Raw genomic sequence first — 20470 nt, 5'->3', positions numbered from 1 at the left:
GACAACCTGAGTAAACTGTCACCCTGCAGCACTGTTCCCAGAAGGTCTGAAGCAGCCTTGAGAAAAAGATAGTAGCACCAAATCAAATCCAACTAGACACAAATTCCCCACAGCCCATCATCAATAATAAAAACATTTGCTTCAGACATAACAACACTGGGTTTATATGATTGACTATGACAGGCAAGGAACTCTGACACCAACCAAGTCTTTTCTTGGGCTCTTATTTTTTCCAGATGTGTTAACATGGTTTACTCTTTCCCTTAATTTCATGGTGGTATTTTGCACTTTCTGTTTCTGAGAATAGAGTAAGCAATACATTATAGATCACTGTCTTCCTGAGTTAGAATTTCAATGCTAAATGTCATTGTCTGAGGATTGAGCAGTTTCAGCATCTCCCAGGGACCTTGTCTCCAAGGCAGACACAGGGTCTCAAAAGGAAAGGCTCAGCTGTTTCAACTGTTCTGCAATGCTTTATTCCCCAGCAGGGCAGGTGAAATCCATGGAAACCTGTCCATAACGGCAGCCCCACCATGCTGTGCAGAAGCAGTGATGCAGAGATAATGCCTTCAATCAGGTCCTTCACAAAGGGAAAGCAAACTGTAACTCAGAGATTGAGTCATCCCAGGAGCTAGTGGGCAGTTCTAGTCAGTTTCAGCCAGGAGAAGATTTATTAGCTTAAGAAATTCTGTGCATCCAGTTGATCCCTGAGATACAGCTTTCTGGGAGCGATAGTCATTATTTTCTGCTGGTTTCCTTATTTTTTAAGCATGCTGCCATGAGAATTTTGTGTATAATCTAGAGGTAATTGGTTATATGCTAGTGCCTCATTGAAGGCAAACAAGATTTTTAAGTCACTATACACCCTTTGAAACAAGAGCCACAGTTCAAGTGCATTTGAGATATCCCTTGCCAGTGTTAGAGAGGCTTACGCCAGACTTGCATTTCACTGGGATGAAAGTTTCATGCCATGACTTTGGTTCAGCTTGTACATGTAAGCCCTTCACCAAAGCACTCCTCCATATAAGGTGCATTCATTGCTGCTGTAGCACTCTTAAACCAGAGCACATAGATCTGCCAGGATTATCCTGCCAAGGTATGTTCATCACATCCCCCCTCCGTCAGTGAAGCTTTCTCTATGGGAAACTGGCTTATTAATGTTGTTTTCATAACAGAGGAATCTACATAGTGAAGTAAAATGCAGTGACACATCTGACCTCAGCTGGACAATGATTTTTGTTACTTTCAGCTCATATCAGGCATGCCTTGCTGTGAAGTCAGGGACTGGCTACGCACCTTTCCCTCTGGCAATTTCTGTTCTCACTGCATTTCCTTTGAGGATCTTTATCAACACACACAAACCTTCACAAGTATCTGCTTTGCCACAGGATCTGTTCAATTCTTTATAGCATGTCAGAGCTTTCAGCCTACCAGGACGTTGGGTGACACATCTTTATAGCCACTAACATCAGTCATAGTCCTTCTTTCAGGATATGTTGTTCATCTCCTTTATTGCAAGGTTGTTCACCTAGCAGCATCCATGAACCTGCTAAGGTATATTTCTCCTTCCTAGCTCCTAGTGCCTTGAGGGCCTAAGTCAGCTATCCACCAGGCATTTGCAGACCAACCATACCTTTTCCTACTGAAGCTAATAGAATATTTCTTAAAAGCTGTTGCTACGTGGTTTAGAAATCTCCCATCATCTGGCAGTGTATCTGTTCCTTCTAAACCACAACAGCTACAAACTGTAGTTTAAACACAAACAAAAAATCTGCAGATTTTTACCTGAAGCTTTTCTCAGACATGGTACCAGAGAAAAAGGAGAAGAGTTCAGAGAAGCAAGCACCTGGCTTACTTCCTATCAGCCTGCCCATCACAGCTCTGATTTTCACTGCAATCATCATGTTTTTTGTTGTTTCTTTCTTTTCATTTTTGTACTACATGGTCTCTCATCAGCTGCCACTCTGGTTAGTTCAGCTGTGAGCTCTCTGAGACACTAGCCCTGAAATAGATTTCACTTAACACAACTGCAGACCATACTTTGCAACCCCTCATTTATTTCATACTGTATGTGGAGCTGTTTGTCTTTATATCAAATCCACTTCTGAATGAATCATGTAAAAACTTTCTATGCATATATGTAAGTGCTTATTCTTAACAGGTTGTAGTATAAGGCACAACACCACATCTAGCACCATTTTGAGTTAGATATTGTACCAGAAAAAAAGGAGTCTGCAGATTACCACCCTGTGTACCTGAAACATAGAAATGTTACACGCAGATCAAAGCACAAAGCCTAGATCTCCAGGAGCTCTTTTGGCTGCTTACAGTCACCACTTATCCAGTGCCCACCTCCAACAAATGCTTCTATCACTAAACTTTTGAGCTAGAGCCTTCATAAAGCGCAAAACGGGGGAAGGGGAAGGGAAGCAAGTCATATTCCAACAGCTTTAACTGAAAAGTTAAATAAACAAGAGCAAACAAGCAAGAAAACTTCTAAATAAGGTTTCAGAATTTACCAGTTCTTTCCAAAGAACATATGCCTGGAAACTTCCCTTGCTTATGATAGACACTTTTTAATGCTATATGTCAGCTATGTCTCCAGAGCAGGTCATGTTCTTGTCATTTCACTCAGCATTTCTCACTTCTCAGCTTGCTGAGATAGGAAGGGAAAAAAAAAAAAGGTATATGGACTATTGTAGTTTATGAGATGTTTCTTCTTTACTCCCTCTCTTCTTAAAGCTGGTTGTTAGTTCGTACATTAACACTAATTGCAGCAGCAGAGGCATCAGGTTTGGAAAGTCAATTCCCTACAATAACAAAGTCACAAAACATTTAGGACTTTATAGGGTAATAAGGCAGAAAGCAGCTAATGCAGCATGCAGTGTGCTAGCAGAATGTGTGAAGCATTACAGCTTAGATAAATCCATTCAAACCTAATTCACCTTTTGGGTGATCTCAATAAAAACCCATCTACTGCATAAATACGCATTGGTGAAAGTGATTACATAAGTTAGAAAGGCCAAATTCTCCTCAGTAGACACCGTGCCTGTACAAATGTCTGAACTTTAATATACTTAAGAACTGCAAACTTTTAATAGATGATACATTGATAGAATCACAGTCTAGCTGAGGCTGGAAAGGACCTCTATGCTCATCTAAGCCAACCCTCTGCTTAAACCCAGAGCACACTGCCCAAGAACATGCCCAGATGACTTTTGGAGATCTTCAAAGGAATATCTAAAGGTTCATGACTCCACAGCCTCTCAGGGCTACTTGTTCCAGTGTTCCATCACCTGCACAATAAATATTTCCTGACATTCAGACAGAACCTCCTGTGTTCCAGTTTGGGCTCATTACCTCTTGCCCTGTCATTGAGCACCACTGAGTCTGGCTCAGTTGTTTTTGCAGCCTCCCCTCAGGCATTCATGCAAGTTGATGGTCAACACAGACAGAGCCCAACCATACAGCTAGCATGCAGTGCATCACACTACTCACCCAGCTCATACATCTACAACATCAAAGTTTTTCTCAATCTTTTTCCCTCACTCCCTCTTTCTATAGAAAAATCCATCAATTGAAACTAGGGATTCTCTGTCTCTCTCACACACACAGGTGTACAACTGCCCTTCAAGGTCCCTGTTAACACATAACAGTCCCTGGAGCAGCCCTACATTAGAGAATTAGCATTTGGTTAAGAAATTCCTTATGCAGATCAGAGGGATTTTCATTTATATATATGCACACACACAGACAAATTCTGTACTCTAGAATAGCTGCAGGGAGCATTTTAGGTAATAGATGATAATTGAGTTGAGAATAGTTGCTATATTGAAACTACTTTAAAGTACGGAAAGGCAGTTGCTTTCCTAAGCAATGAAAAATTGCAATTCTACCAAAAACCCAAGCAAAAATACACTAAATATATAAAAATAAAGTCTCAGAATACATACTGAGTACAAATCCTGTGTTTCCATTACCAAAAGCTGTAATTTTCCCGAAAATTCAGGTGGTATATCCTGACAGGTTGCCTAGTAATAGGATGCCTTTGGTAATTGGGTTCTAGTTCTACACTTCTAGGCTGAGGACGTTGTAGTATTTGCAGTCTTTAATTTTGTCTCTGCCTTCCAGACATCAACACATTCTCAATTTAAACAAATCTCAAGGAACAAAGGAAACATTCTATTGATGTATGTGTTCATTTCCATTCCCTTCTGTTTCTCAGGATCCTGCTGCAAAGAAAACTAAAAGCACCTTCAAGACACAAATCCCTCCTCCACATCTGTAGTTATCTGATCATTTCGTTTCTTTTACCTATTACTGTGTGACATTTTACATATTGCAGTATAATAACTATAGTTCTTTATAGAGCATGATTAATTAAGCCTCAGAACAGCCCTGTGAATGACAGAAGATTTATTATATTACAGGTGAGTAAATTGAGTTACAGAGAAGTACAGATCTAGAAGAAACTTGAGAAGTACTTGGTATAAGATCACCACAATCATTCTTGTGCTGACACTGTCAGTTTCAACTCTTCACTTCTAATTTGCTTATTAATTTGCAAGAAGATACTGAAAATGTTTCTGTTAATTTTGTAATGGATCTGGCTTTGAATTGTTAGCTAAAATCCATATATTTTTCCCCTTCCGAATCTAGAACATAATATGAAAGCCTGCATCTTCAGAATGTGAAGATATCAGACATAGGTGGTCATTCATAAAGCAAAAAAATAATGAATTTCTGGAACTGCTTATAGTGGAGGATGATAAATTACTCAGCCCTACCTGTCGCCTGTACAGTTAATATAATTTTTTCAGTGACATATTTTAGCAACAAAACCTACCCTAAAGTCCAGCCAAACCAGCTTGGAAAACAAGTCACTGAAAGCGTGAAAGGAAACATTATGTTATAAATAAGAGTAAATAAACATATACATACATAACCTAGAAGAGAAAAAGCACAGCATAGTGAAGATAAATAATGTAATAAGTATTCAAGAAGTTGTTTTTATTTCTTTTTTTTTTTTTTTTTAAGAACTGACAGTATTTAAGAGCTGGAACAAATTTTGTTTAACAAAGATTTTTATTACTTGGCAACAGCATGATGTAGGAAGCATAACAACAAGAGTAGATTTTAATGAAAGTTAACCTTCATGTTCTTTAATCTTCTTTAACCAGAGATCCTATTTGTTTTGATCTGCAGCTCATCTCACAAGTCCAGGACCACTCTTTCTTTCTGAGTTCAAAGGCCAACAACATAAGCAGCCCTCACTTGTCCAATTTCACATTTAACACACCGTGTTGCTCTACTGTTCCACATCAAACTGTCTCAAGATGAAACATTTGACAGCTCATTTTGTAAGGGCTAGAAGGCTCACTGTTTTTTTTTTCAGCAAACAGCATGTAGAATGGAAACAAATATTCACCGACACCAATGCCTCCAGTTTGTCTTATTCAGTCAACTCAGTCACAAAACAGAAAAGCATCAATATCAGAAAAATATTAAAAGATATTTGGGTAGAAGTGCTTACCATTTCGAACAAAAATGTATGAAGTCACTAATAAAGGAAGAGAAAGAAAAACCATGAGGATTAAGTCATTGCACTCACAACGTAAATATTTTCAGTGTGTCACACAGAGAGTAGGTGCATTACTGTTGTCAGAGAAATGACTTGTCCCCATGAACAGCAGTAACAAACACTGTTAATTCACATATGCCATTTTAACATCCTTAATTTCCTATTTTTATTATTATTATTTTCCTATTTGCTTGCTACAACATGTATGAGCCCATTCCAGAGATGTTTATCGCAGCAATTTGACTCAAATTGCTATAGAAAGCTCTTAGCACAGAGCAGAGTAACAAAGAAATAGTTCTAATATCTGCCACTGCCCAGCAGAGCAGATTATCTCTTTAGGTTCTGTAAAAGCCTTACAATGCCACATAGTCCCTTTAGTCTATGTCATCATATCATTTGGCTCTGTAGGTGGTCTCTTCTAAACTCCTACATTTTTGTGTGTGAGCTCCTTGTGCAAGCTTAAGGCAGAAACTCAGGCTTTCACTGAAGCTAATGGGAGTCTGGGCAGCACAAGGAGTCTTCACTAGGGGGAAATTTGCTTTTATCACTCACTAGGAACTTACCAGCACACACTTGGCAATACTGTGGCTTTCCTTACAAAAGAACATCTGTTCATAAATAATATTTTGCTGGTAGATGAAGTACTGCCATACTAAATCTTCTGATGCAGTTCTTAGTTTCTCAAGAAGGACCAGATTGTGCCTGTCCTACCAGACCAGATTGGTCCTGTCACTACTATTGCCACATGGAAAGGTAGAAAGCATAAAAAAAAGCCTTTCAGTTCTCTTGATTGATGGAACTGCCTGAACATCACCACAGAGAGACACTAAGTTACTTGTTCCTTCCTTGGACCACAACCAACACACTGGGCTTGTTTGCTGAATCTCGTACAAATGCAATAATACGCATTACTCTCACAAGGACTCAGTAACAGACAGGGGCTTAATAACTCTTCTGAGATGTGGACATTTCTTATGTGCATGCATCATGTCAGATGGTTGTCTATTTGCTTCAGGCTTACTTCACCTATCTATACAGATAAAGAGCCTGACTGAACTCTTCTACAGTCTGCTTGTGGTGGGCAAGTGATAGAGCAAAGCTGGTCTTTCCTTTGGTGGAGTGGTGAAGATATGCCTTAAGCCAACAGAAATGTTCATCGTCAAAGGCATTTGTATGTTGCCAAAGAAAAGTAAAAGCCTTGCTAAAAACACTGAAATATTACAAAGCAAACATGTTTGGGACTCCCCAAATGCCATATTAGTACCTAAAATACATGAAAACAATGAGTCACTTTCATCTGAAGATCACAAATCTGCTCAATTCAAGTAAACCGCTTCCATTATTTATGGCATTCATCAAATATAGATATACTGGCCTACTCTCTGCTGATCAAACCATATAAAAATACTCAAGATTTCTCAAAAGAATGCTTCCAAGTCTGAAGCCGCCACTTTCACAATGGCTGAGGATATACTTGTGGTGTACTATAAGACTAATAGAACAGCCTCAGGTCACATGCTTGTACCAAGGACCTTTCACAATGTGATTCTTCCTATAACATTCTCCTCATGGGATCACAAATATGTCGATGCCCCCAGTATCATCACCAGAGCAGCATAAACCTGTTGAGAGGCATGGCCACCTTGTTGCCCACCCCACTTTCTAGGCCAGGAACGGTCTTTGCTACATGCTTACTCTGCCACTTTTTAATCAGTAAATCTGATGAAAAACAGTATTTGAACACATACAAGAACAGGATGCAAACACTATTTTAGTCCCTAGAGCTTGTTGTGCTCCATCATCATAAGAGTGCCTTCTATTAGTGAAATGTGTGTTATTTAATAAGGAACTATTTTATACTATAGACAGTGAAAAGAAAGAAAAAGGAGCTAGTATTCTGGAATCAAATGTCAGATCTTCCCCTTTTCTAAGTATGCAAGTGATTATTAAAAGCTCGGCTGGGATCAACTCTTACATCAGGATATGCACAGAAACATCCCTATTGACTTAGTATTTGAGTCACACATGTTTCTGCAGTACATAATTCAACATTAAAGCACAGTGGCCAGAAAGAACTATTACATGCAAACAGCAGCTACAGAGACTTCTGAATACACACTGGATGGCACACTGTATCTTAGTTTTGGGAAATTTGATATGACTTCTGACTTTTCCATTTGATTATTGACCTGAAACACACTATTATACCTCCTGATGCAACTATTCCCCAGTTCCCAAGCATTCATGCTTTCTTCTTTCTTTTCCGAGGCTTTCACAGAATTACATTGCTTAAATCCCTCATATTGCTTTTCTTTTTTTTCCCCTCTAGTTTTGTAGAAGTGAGAGGTTTGCAAAAAAGGACAGCATCTCCCAGACTTCATTTAAAATGTTCAGAGAAGCTCTTTCCTGTGCTGCCTTCCGATCCCTTCTGGTTAGTTTCCTGATCTCTAAAGAGCCAGCCTTTGCCTCACCCTCATGTCTTAGTACTTCAAACTCCACCTCCTCTCCATGTTGAGCCATTGCTTTCTGCAGAAAAAAAAACACAAAAAACAAACAAAACAAACAAAACAAAAAACCAAAAAACCCTCAAGGTCTAAACAACAGTTGTTATAAGACATTTACAGACAACCCTATCATCGAACCCCTACCAAAGATGGATCTTCGTCGGGCAATTGAAACTAAAATTGTCTTCTCATGTCTGCAGGGAGCAGCACAGCCTAACCTCACAGCTTGCAAGCATCGCTGAAGTTACACTGAAAACTTTGAAGCTAGGGAAAGGATGAATTGCTCCTCTATCTGCAGCACACAATTCAGGAAACAGCCTCCAGCACTAGGAGTAGCAGGCCCAGACTTACCTGCTAGTTAGAAATGTTGTTTTAATAGTCAGCTTGCATCAGCGTGTAGAACAACGGCTTCATGTCAAAAGGGAGAGCACACAGTCCAGCCAGCCTTGGCTTGAAGTGTTTTACTACTGCACACATCCATCCCATCCTGGTTTCTTATCATCAGATTAAACAAGCTCAGTGCTGCCAGAGCTGGAACTGGAGCTCAGGACCCTCCAGTCTTTCTACTCATCTTCCCCTGCTTAAATGAATCTCCTTGGTAATAAACTGGTTTCAGTGAACGACCAGGTTGGAGCCCAGTGTTCCCAGCCCCACTTCCTCATGGACATATATATGAAGTGATGTTCCCTGTTCACATTCAAAATATGCCTGAGCCACAGCCAGGAGGCTTCTGCCAGTGCAAAAGCATCATTTGTTCAGATTCTACATTAGATTTGGCTTTGAGCACAGCCCCCTGCAATGCTCTAATGGAGCTCAGGAATCCACATTCCTTCAAGCAGCTCCTCTTACAGTGAAGACATTGGGTGCTTGAAAAGAAGAACAAGCTTAAGTGAATTACTGGCAGCACCAGTGGTGATCAGCATGCAACCCCTGAGGAGGCTCAGCAGCTTAAAACAACCAAAGGCCTAGAACAGATCTGCATGCTGATTTCAGTGCCATGACAACCCTGCATCAAATCTTACAAACAAGTTGCCTTGGTGAAGCCAGTTTGCTCACTTGCTGTTGTTGTACAATGGCCAGTCAGAGCTGTCCTTGGATTCTCTGATAGAGCTTTTTAGTTGTAGCTAACTTACAAGTAGATACCTCTATACTGGAAAGAGCAGTGGTAGGTCAGCAATATTTCTCATCAGGGATGAGAGCTCAAAATAAGAAATACCAACCACCATGGCAGCCATAAAAGTCATCTGCTGTAACTTGTAGAAGCTCCAGTGCTTCATAATGTTCATAGCTCTCATAATGCCTAAAAACGTCTCACTGTGATGTCTTGGCAAGGTTTGCAGCTAGGAAAGAGTCAGCTCTCAATAGTTTTTTGGCTCACAGTGTCTACACAGACTGCTAGCCAGGTGGTGACTAAGTCATAGATTTCTGACTGAAGAAAGAAACCAACACTCTTTAAGTTACATTTTAAACTTGTGCATACTCTTCCACTTCTTAGGTAAGCAATACATCTACAATAGCAGACTACTGTCATGCAAGTAAAACATTGCAATGGAATTGTCCGAAATTGTCAGTGTCAGTTTTAACATTTGCAAACACAATCACAAATGTCCGTGGGAGTCTCAGTTACATATTTTGTTACAAGCAAGGAGGTCTAATTCCTGGGTCTCTCACTGGCTAGTGTAACCATAGTGATTTTCTTTCAGTTACCAGACTTGACTTTTCATTAAATAGAGAAGGAAAGTCTTGGGGAGAAAGTTAAAGAGTTCATCCAACTGCTGAATGTATTTTGATGCTGTAGAGAAATAGGGATATTTAAGAGAAGCAAATTTTGCATACAGAATTTCAGGAAGCAAGGAATACAGTTAAAAACTGACCATGTTCTCAGGAAGATTGTGCTTGTTGAATTAGCTCTCCAGTCTCTTACACATATAGAGGCCTTTCCCATCTGATGTTATTTCACTGCTCAATACACAGATATTCATCTATTTTACCACATCTTTAATCCAGATGTCCAAGAGCTAACATTCATTTCGCTGTCTTAGAACAACAGGGCTGACATGCTGCCTGAAACTTGAGATTATCTCTAGTCCTATCCCCAGTAATGACCAGCATCAGATGATACATGAAAAAATGCAAGAACTTCCAGAATACATAGTCGCTCCACAGCTTTATGGGTCAGACTAAAAGTAGCACAGTTTCAGAGTACAATGACTTTCCTGTTAAGTTATACTCCTCTTAAAATTTATTTATGACATGTTTTCCTCAGCCTATTTTAAAGAGTGCAGGTTGGATGCCACGTTCACTTCAATTATTAAACATCACAAACTGAAAAGCAATCCAGGAAAGTAATTTATTTCAGTCATCTTAAATTATGAGAAATTAGGGAAGATTTCTGCCTGAGAGCAGATCAAATGAGACCTGCTTCTGGCTTTGTGCAATAGAGCTCAGGATGAAAGGGGAAGGAATCAGGACTGTTCTTTTTTTTTATGATATGCTAATTAAAATGATTAGAGCAAGTTGTTCAAGTCCTACAGTTACCATCTGATTTTCTACCCTTCCCCAAAGAAAATGCATCTGGTAAGTTTGCAGTAGGAAACTTGCTTCAGAAAGCCAACCTAGCAAAATGAATGAAATATTAGGATAAGAGATAGCAATGAGAGGCAGAACCGTCCCTAGTTGTTTCCTAAACACCATTCTTCATTCCATTTATTAGCTCTATGATTACTGCCTGTGAGAAGTCAGTCTCCAGGGAACAGATATTCATATTATCCTGAAATACATAGGGATGTTGTAATCAGCTGAAAGCAAGCAGGGAACAGATAATGTTTGGTAATCTGTTAAATTTATTACCATACTCGAACAGATACTAAAGCTACTCATGCTATAAATAAATGAGAAACAAGACATCCTTCCAGAAGCAGCAGATTCATCTAGAAAGCCCTTCAGCTAGCTACAGTGTTTATCTCTAAGCCTTTCAGCAAACAATGATGCAAATATACCAATTTTGCATTAAAGTTTTATGCGATCAGGTAAAGCAAATAAGAAGTGATAAATGGAAAAGGATAATTCCACTAAGGGTATACTTCACTGCATCTATACCATATAATCAGGAACCTTAAGAGAAGTAACTTGCCATATTCCTTCTGTGACTGTATGGCACAGTGTTGTACCCTACTTTGTGCTGGAGCGCCACTTCCCTAGCCACCTGTATGAGATTTATCTCTGAACAGAAGTCCCTAAACAGAGCTATTTTGTTCTGGTAAGAATCAGAAATTGGATACTCGCTACCATTACCACAGTGAAGAATCTCCCCATAATCTCCATTCACTGCTCACATCACAAACAGGGTCGTGACTTAGCCGCTGCCTTGGTCATACATCAAAACTGACAGACAGCCAGTATCCTGTCACAACTTCTATTTATTGCCCCCATTTCCTCCTTGCCACAGATCAGCTTTAGAGGCGCAAGAAAACAGATGCAGCTGTCCCATATTTTACTTCGCTGCCAGGCAGCTTCACTACCACTACTTTTCTATTCATGTCCACAAACGTTCTGTTTATCAGAGTTATCTTCAGAAAAGTCAGGCCTTCTGAACCTCTACATTCCATATGTCTCTGACACCAATGAAAGCCTCTCATCAGCTCCATAACTTAAGCAAGTCCTACCAAAAACTGCCAACGAAAGAACATTACATTTTATCTTTAAACAAGGGTGGCACAGACCACATAACTTGGCCAGATGCAAGTGAAGCATTTCTGTCTAAATACAAGTGGATTTTAGACAAAAAAATAAATTAAAAAATGTAACTTCCCACTCAGTAGATGCATTAGGGAAGAGAAACAGAAAAAACAACTTCCGCAGTTCTATGATTCCACAGTTTTAAATTTTGCTTTATCTATAACATCATTTCCAAAAAATAAATAATTTTTAAAAGCCATCCTCCCCTGCCCCCCCCCCCCCCCCCCCTTTTTTTTTTAAATAAGCATCAAATCCCAACTTTCTCCATTAAGCTACTCAGCTTTCCAAATAATTATCATTCTCTCTTATTCTATGTTCTCCCTTGTTATTCATTTATCGGGAAAGAGAAACTGAACTTCCGTATCTTAATCAACACTCAGGGTTATTAGTCACATGCCTTCAAACTGACTGATGGGTTATTTGCTCTTGCTTATATGCTTGTGTAGTGTACATATAAGACATATAGTATGCGTCCACATACTATAAAATGCTTTGAAATGTGGATTCTCATGAAACTGATAATGATAAGATTTTTAGGTTTTTAATCATATTAATCACATTAAATTGGCCGACTCAATTAGCTATCCAATTGGTTATGCTATTAATAAGATAAAAATGAAACAAGTCTTTCATTATCAGCACTAAAAATAACCTGGATTCTGTTCTGAGGATTTAGTGTCAATGATTCACGCATCCAGACTGACAACCTACAAAAGTCTAAGCACGTTCTCTGCAGAAAATTTGCATCCATGTTGTATAGTCAGAAAATCTGATAATAGATCATCACATAAGCAGCTTAATACTTGAAATTATGAAGCTCATAAGAAGCTGCAGAAGAAAGGTTTATCTCAAGCTGCCTTTTGTAGTACCAGAGAGATAGGTTGATCATATGATTTTCAGTCCTGATTGCTGTTAAGATAAGCGAGTAGACTTCAATCACCAAAGCCACAGAAATAAACATAGCTCCTACCACTTTATAAGTATATTAATAAAAAAGAACAGCCACACACCTAACCACCACACTACGTAACTATTTTATGTAAAGGCATTAAGAAATATCTATAGATACCAACCTCATCTTAGCCCAACCTCATCTTGATATAAGTAACTTCCCTCCTACATTGTTCAGCACCTTCCTGAAGCCATGGTTTGTTCTCACTTTGTTCACATTAGCCCCAGTACAGTGCGGGCTTCAGGGTTCTATGGTTTTCTGTCCAGTGCTAATAAAATCAGCATGACAATGCATTATGGCTTACACAGCAGCGTACAAGAAAAAATTCAGCAAACAACTCCCATCTGCTCCAAGGCTAGCAATCATCTCCGCTTTGCCTTCAGGACTGTTCACTGACACCACAAGCCCTTATTGCTGTGCCAGCTTCCACAGACATGCAGCACTCTTTGTAATGGGCTCATAGTTCACGCCTGCTGAGCTAAATGGAAATTGCAAGAAAAACATCAAGTGCTTCAGAAACAACTGTTGTCAAAAAAAGAGTTTGCTTTCCCATTCTCTTTCTTATAGGTACCAAGGGAAGTGTTAGTTTAATTTCTCCATTTTTCTGCAAAGTTTTGACTTTACAGTGCTGCATCTTTTTCTTACTTTGCTTTACTCCTCATAACATATCAAGCTGTATATCAAAGATAATCCACGCCCACCTCATTAAGAGCCAGTCTTTCAGTAAGGAGCTACCTCCAAGCAGCTCACAGTAGAACCTCAGAAATACTGTTTCCTACCAAATGCCCATGCTCATTCCTATGTATAAGAAATTTCAATCCTAGCTGGCAATTTTATAGCAGTATTGCCACTTGTTTGAAAAGAATCATAGAATTACAGAATGTCCTGCATTGGAAGGCACACACAAGAATCACAGAGTCCAACTCTTGACTCCACACAGGACCATTCCAAATGCTTACCATATTCCTGAGTGCTTTATTCAAAGACTCCTTGAATGTCATCAGTTTGGGACTTCATCAAGTGTGGGATTTTAACCCTCTATATGTTAAACAATACCAAATCAGTGAAGCACAACTACAGTAACGAAAAACTCAGAAGCAGTAATAAATACAAACATACACTGAAATGCAGAACAAAAGCTAACAAAATTGATGATCAAGAACTGAGAAACATTTTGCTTTTTAGTTTGACTGAAGACATTGGATACAATTTTTATCACACTGCTAATAAGAGGATTTCTGCTATTGACTGTAAAGAGTAATATTGGATCCCAGTACAGTAACGATGAGTGCCTTCATTTCCAACATGCTACACTTTTAATGACTCTAATCTTGTTCCTGGTGTGCTTTGAATGATAAAGAGAATCATCATATGCAGACTCTTGCCAGATCTCTGCTTCTTTTTGGAAGACATTGCTGTGATGCTGCATACTTAATTTAATTGTGAGGTTATAAGTGCCAACAAGATTTTCCATACCTTTGGAGAATTACCAGCACTTCTGAAGAGAGAAAAAAAAAAAAAAACAGGGGGAGGGGGGACTGTAGGGCACTTCACTATCAAGCACAGTTACCAATTGGAACAATCTAAATATCTACAACTCACACAGCTTTTTCTTCTACAGAAATCTTACATCTACAAGTGATGCCCCATTTTCTGAGAGAAAACATAATTTTTGCAAAACAGAAGCTTACTTAGGGAAAATTCTGATCCTGTTTTTAAAAAAACTGAAGTTCATCTTAGGGAAATAGAAATTTTTCTATTGTCTTGTAGTCAGGGAACCTTCCTATTTTGTTTCCACAACAGAAGTCTAGTTCATAATAATCACATTATCTTGTGAAGAAAGACAGAACATAGAATAATTCAAGAATACTTTCAACCTTCTTCCCTCTCTTCTCACTACCTTGGGCTGAGAAGGGGAACCAGACAGCATATGCTGCATCAGTCTGCAGTTGAAAACAAATGGAGAATGAACAGTAAATTACATCCTTAGAAAGAAAAGCAAATACAGTCAATCACTAGAGTGCATATCCATAACTCACTGGCCAGCTAGCTTAATACAGATATACAGCTAAGCCAGCATTCTTAGAGAACAGAATTATTAGAATTTCTACTTCCTTCCTCCATAATTTGGTGGAAGAATATTTTCCCCTAATCACTGTGCAATATCTGGAATCAATCACAACATAAAGATCAGAAATTACACAGGACTGAAAAAAAATAAAACAAAAAAAAAAAAAAAAAACAAAAAAAACCCACCATTTATATTGCTTTTTCTTAAATTAGATTTACAGGCGAGGGCATGAATCTTCTGTAGGTTTTCCAAGATGAACAAGAAGAGAGCTTTACTGAACAAGCACAAAAAGCTTCCTCTCAGGCACTTGCATCCTTACAACATATAAAATAGCATGCCTTTTCCAAATTGCGAGTACAGCACTTCACCATAGCCTTGAAACTCTACCTTCCCCTTATTCTCTGTATCCAGTAAGCATAGAAAATAACCGTCTCCAACTAATCACATTTTAGGATCCCTGCAGGATTTACACATATTGTATTCTACCTTTATTGCATTATTTTAGTCAGTATTGTGATCATCACTCCACATTTAATTTCAAATTGCAATTTCAGTTATGTTTCTCTTGATTAAGTTACACTGTATTTGAATTGCATCTTATTTTCAGTAGTGCTGCAAGGTATTAGGTTATTGGATTATTCCATTTACATTTAAGATCAGTATATATCCCATCACTGCCAATATACATTGATATCTATTAAAAGTATAACACTGATGTGTTTTTAACTTCGCTGCCCTCACACTCATCTGGAGTTCTAACAGTTGATACTAATCTACAAAGGTTACATAACTGCAAAATATCCTTTCTTTTATTTATTTTGCTAAGAACTGCATTCTGTATGTTAACTTTTAGCTTCTTAAACATATGAAACATAGCAGAACTTAGATTAGGACAATTGTGGAAAGAGGACAAATAGAAAAAGTCTTCTGGATCAAACTGCTAAAGTGGCAAATCAAAAGAGGCCTCCTATTTTGCTCTTAAAATAGGCATGTCTGGAGTATTTGAAAATATAGCAGACATTTTTACTGTTCTTATACCCCACTGTAGTCCATAAATTATCAGATAAGCAGGGCAAGACCAGCATGCCTCTTAGAAAGTTTGATTATAATATTGTTATATTATATTCCATATATTCTGTTGTGTTGAACTGGTAAAGCACACAGTGGAAATTACTTCCCCCATTTTAATGCACCTCTACTGGTTTCAAAGAGATGCAGAAGCTGATCATGAAAGAAAGTTTCCATTATTGCACTTATATCTTGAACTCTGACATAAGAAATCTGGAGATCCTTTTATGATGAAGCTCAGGTGTTTTCTCTCCTCTTTAATATTCATTGATATACCACTTATTTCTGCACAGTAGAGCACAGCTTTAGGGCACAGATTCGCCATCTCTGCTCTACTGTCACCAACAGCAACAAGAACGTTGATTTTTTACCCCTTCATCCAGCTGCCATCTGCTCTCTACCTGTTTGTATCAGGGGAGCAGAGGGGAACTTCTATTAGTAGGCAAGAGTGGACCAGAGTCTTGCAGGGTCAAGTTTCCTTACATTGGGCCAAGCATGGTCACAGTTCAGCCAGACACTCCTTCAGAGATTAAATTAATCTGAGGCAAATCCTGATAGAACTATATAGTTCTTATCTCTGTGAGCTGCAACATTTCAGGCAGAAAGGCTTTTTGAAAGGTAATAATAGTGCTTCCATTTTCACGTGCTCTTTAGAAGCCACTAAAGATGAAGAGAGAAATTCACATCAGTCAGCATTTATGCTCTCTATTTCTTCAAAAATTACAGTCCAGTCTAGGTCATGTTAACAGAGATGAAGCTTTCCCTTACATAAAAGAAAATCTTACCCAACCAATTCTTTCTATATCTATAACATCACTGCATTTTTACTGCTAAATATTTAACAAAAATGACTTTCCAATTAAAAATGCGGGCAGGAGAGGAGGAAGATAAGGAGGATGAAACAGGTAGTCTACATAGTGCTATTCCAGCAATTTTTGAAGAACTCCATCAGATATAGAGCACAGTCAATTCCTCCAAGTGGAAAAGCCATTCTTAAAAAAAAAAAAAAAAAAAAAGTATATCACTAAATTCATTAAGAGAAAGACAATGAGGGAGTAAGACAAAAAACTTTTTAATATACTTTTAAAGCAAGTGAAAAGCTGAAGGACTACATAAGTTGCATTTCCCCTAAACTACAGTGTGAGTCAGGAAAAGACGCGCGCTTTCTGTGGGCAATGTCTGATTACCAAAGACAGAAATCCCCTCAGTCCCAGGGCAGAAGTGAAATGTGTCCAGCTCTCAAAGATCTTCACAACTGGCCACTGCAGCCATCGCAGAATGAGAAGTGATTCATGATACATTCTGCAGTTTTATTTGCCCATTCCCAGAAGGTTTAGGGACTGTTGGTGAAGACAGTGAACACACTAAAGTGTTCTCAATGGTATGCAATGCTATTTGACTGAAATCGGCTAAATTCCATTGTTTTCATGTAAAAGGAAACCTTACAAGAGACAGTGAGCGTGGTCTGTAGGCTGGAGATCTTGTGACCTGTATACTGGAGCACAAAAGGCTTCGAAGCCCATGGCCAGGGGTATGTGGACAAATCACTGCTGCTGGCAAACAGTGTGAATTAAACGCTGAAACAAACAGGCCAAGACTCATTGTAACAGATAATGACAACATACTGTGTCCAGTTCTGGGCTCCCCAGTTCATAAAAGACAGGAATCTCGTAGAAGTCCAGTGAAGGGACTCAAAGATGATAAAGGGCCTGGAACACCTCCCTTACTGGAAAGAGTGAGTTACGTAAGTCTATTCAGTCTGGGGAAAAGACGACCAGGGGGGAATCTGATTTATGTTTATAAATAACTAAAGGGAGGTGGGAGGCAAATGAATGAGGCCAGGCTCTTCACAGTGATGTGTAGTGATGGGCTGCTGCTCCTTGTCCTAAAAACTTGAACATCAGATGTTCCATAAAACCAAGCAGAAATTTATGCAAAATTATTCAGCATAAATGCAAAATAGAAAAAAAAAAAAACAACAAAACTCTTATTATTTCTCTAGGACTACACCCTTACCATATACTTCCAGCAGTCCTAGAGGGACAAAAGGCTCTCTTATTCTGGAATACCTCTGAACCCAACACTGGACAACAAAGTAGCTGACAAGCTCTGGGCGCCTGACATATTTCCAAAGTGACAAGAAGTCCTTCATCCACAGGCTGACAGTGAAAAAGTGAATAATCCACTCCATCCAGGTGAAACAGTCCTTTATGGCCTATGGTATGTTTTGAGTGTCTCCTGTTTGATTTAAATCAGATGTATGGATAGTGATTTTAGGTGTAGGTGTTACCAATGCACTCCTTTTTCTGGTTTCTCACTGCAGCTTTTAAAGTCAACAAATGTTTCATATACTACACAATAATATATTCAACAGTCCTACAGAAAGCATAAAAATTACTTTTTTTAGCCATAGCTAATAAAAACATCTCTTTCAGCTCTTCTGAGCAGGTTAATGCTACTATCAAGATCTTTACTACAGATCTTGCCTAGTAGCCTACCAAGATTTCTCACATAGTTCTTTAGAATGATAAGAAATACAAAATTTGGGAGTCACCTGAAGAAATACAACCAACATTTAGTAGAGAATAAAAAGACATTTGTAAATTTAAATGAATTATTTAAGGCTTATCAGCACATCTGAATATAGGTTTTATTTAATCGGCCTTGATCTAACACCACAACTGCTACTCTACACAATACAACCTATGTTCACACCTGTAGGTAAAGTATATTCTAGAAAAGAATGGATATATCTCAACAATAGTGTTCAAAATATGTCATTAAAATTAAACTAAATTATGTATTATGCTGATATTGCTGCTTTGGATATGAGCTATAAGCTTTGGATTATTTTTTAAATTAAAAATAGTTTTGCTGCAGGGCTGAGTAAAACACACTACTTGCTTGAAACAACTTCGACTCCTGTTATCATTCAACAGCGAAAATCCCTGGAGAGCATAAAACTGATAACACACTTCAGTAAATCTGGAGAAAAAAAAGCATTAAATCTAGATTAAATGCCTTAAAATTGTCCTAAGAGAGGAAAAAAAGATAAAATAAACTGCTGCAGCAATTCAAAATGAAAGTAATATTTGATGAAATACAACTTACATCTTAACAACAATCAAAGTTTGATGTGACCTGTTAGCCTATAAAATCATAACCATTTAAAATATATCACTACTCATGCTCTTAGAGAGAACCTTCCAACCCATCAACTCAAGCTTCACAAGAAACAAAAAAAATAAAATAATTAACAACTATTATTTGGGCTCATCATAATTTTTCTTCTGAACTCATTAGATTAACAGGCTGCACACTTTCTAGCAAGGCATGCAAGGTAGTTTGGTACAGCCAGATCTGTTCTGCTGCTTCAGCTATAAAAAAAAATGTAAACCAGGAACTCATGAGGAAACAGCTGATAGACTACAGACTGTCATTACTACCTGCTAAACAGAGCATGGGAAAAACACCTCTTTCCCATTGTCTTCAGACCTCCTATTGTTCCCATCAATCAAACTGAAAACCAGTTCAGCAGAGCAACTATGATGAGAGGACTTTTTGGCTTGAAGATCTCACAACCCCCACTGATGCAAAGGACAGCCAACATTCCATGCATTCCTCATTCACGCAGCCTCATCGTCCCCAGCCAGGTGTAGAAAGAGGTGGTCTGCTGTTGCACTGTAGACCATGTTCACAGCTCTTGCTGCTGAGCTATGATTTCCTCAAGACAAGGTTGATGTTTAGGTGTATCTGGTGAGCAGTGTTTGCTCTGACAGCAAAAATACATGTAACATTCTAGTCCCACAGGAAATACCTGACTGAAGATGGAGTTAACAATGAGTAGAAGGAAGAATTAAGAGACATTAAAATAAGTTTTGTACCACAAACAGCAATTAGCACACTGAACAGTTTGCACCTATTAACAGCCAGTGTCCTCACACTTATAAGCATGCCACTGCCAGCCTGCAGATCAAGTTAAGATCATGCCAACAAGAATTTATTCTGTATCAAAGGACATATGCCTCATAAGAGAGATGTAATTTGCTGATAAAGATACAAAACCTGAAACAACTAAAAATTTTACTTCACAAAGCCATTAATAAGCTGATATAATTAAGTAATGCAATAATGTAATCTTAACTTAAACTGCAGGCCTGATCACATTTCCTTTGATTCAGAAACCAGCCCTCACAGACACAAGGATATAGATACTTCACATGCAAGTTACGCATACATTTTGGGTTACATTTGATTGAATTAAAAATACAACCACAAATCATCTTTTGGAGAAGAATCTAGAAGCATCAGAATTATTGGAGCTATCAAAAGCCCAAGAGCATAAGCAGATACAAAGCAACTTAAAACTCACTCAAACCTATGGTAGGAATGTCTACTTAGGAGTAACCTACCCAAGAGTAGGTGCTCCAAGCCAGCTGCAAGCTATTTCTTCACCTATGGGTAAATTATGAGGAAAAAGCATCCACCTGAGCTCTGGTAGAGCACTGCCTACCTCTCAGCATGCCTGGTTTCACACTGCTTGTCTAATCACAGGT

At 38.5% G+C, this 20470-nt stretch overlaps 1 protein-coding gene across 20 annotated transcripts in view; it reads left to right on the top strand.

Annotated features, from left to right (window-relative positions):
* The window catches only part of GABRB1 (gamma-aminobutyric acid type A receptor subunit beta1), a 73832-nt gene that overhangs the window by 21181 nt on the left and 32181 nt on the right, over nucleotides 1–20470 (top strand). For 9 of the 20 annotated variants that reach the window (XR_014945992.1, XR_014945988.1, XR_014945984.1 and 6 more), the window contains one exon: nucleotides 17917–18134. The exons of 9 other annotated variants lie outside the window; for them this stretch is intronic. The gene's annotated coding sequence lies outside the window, so the exon portion shown is untranslated. 2 more of the 20 variants (XR_004306893.2, XR_004306896.2) reach the window with 2 other exon arrangements.

Source organism: Coturnix japonica, chromosome 4 (assembly GCF_054131305.1).
Source record: "Coturnix japonica strain WE chromosome 4, WE-NBRP24, whole genome shotgun sequence".
NCBI classification, from domain to species: Eukaryota; Metazoa; Chordata; class Aves; order Galliformes; family Phasianidae; genus Coturnix; species Coturnix japonica.
Note: the sequence above shows the minus strand (reverse complement) of the source record. Positions and strands in the feature narration are given on the sequence as shown.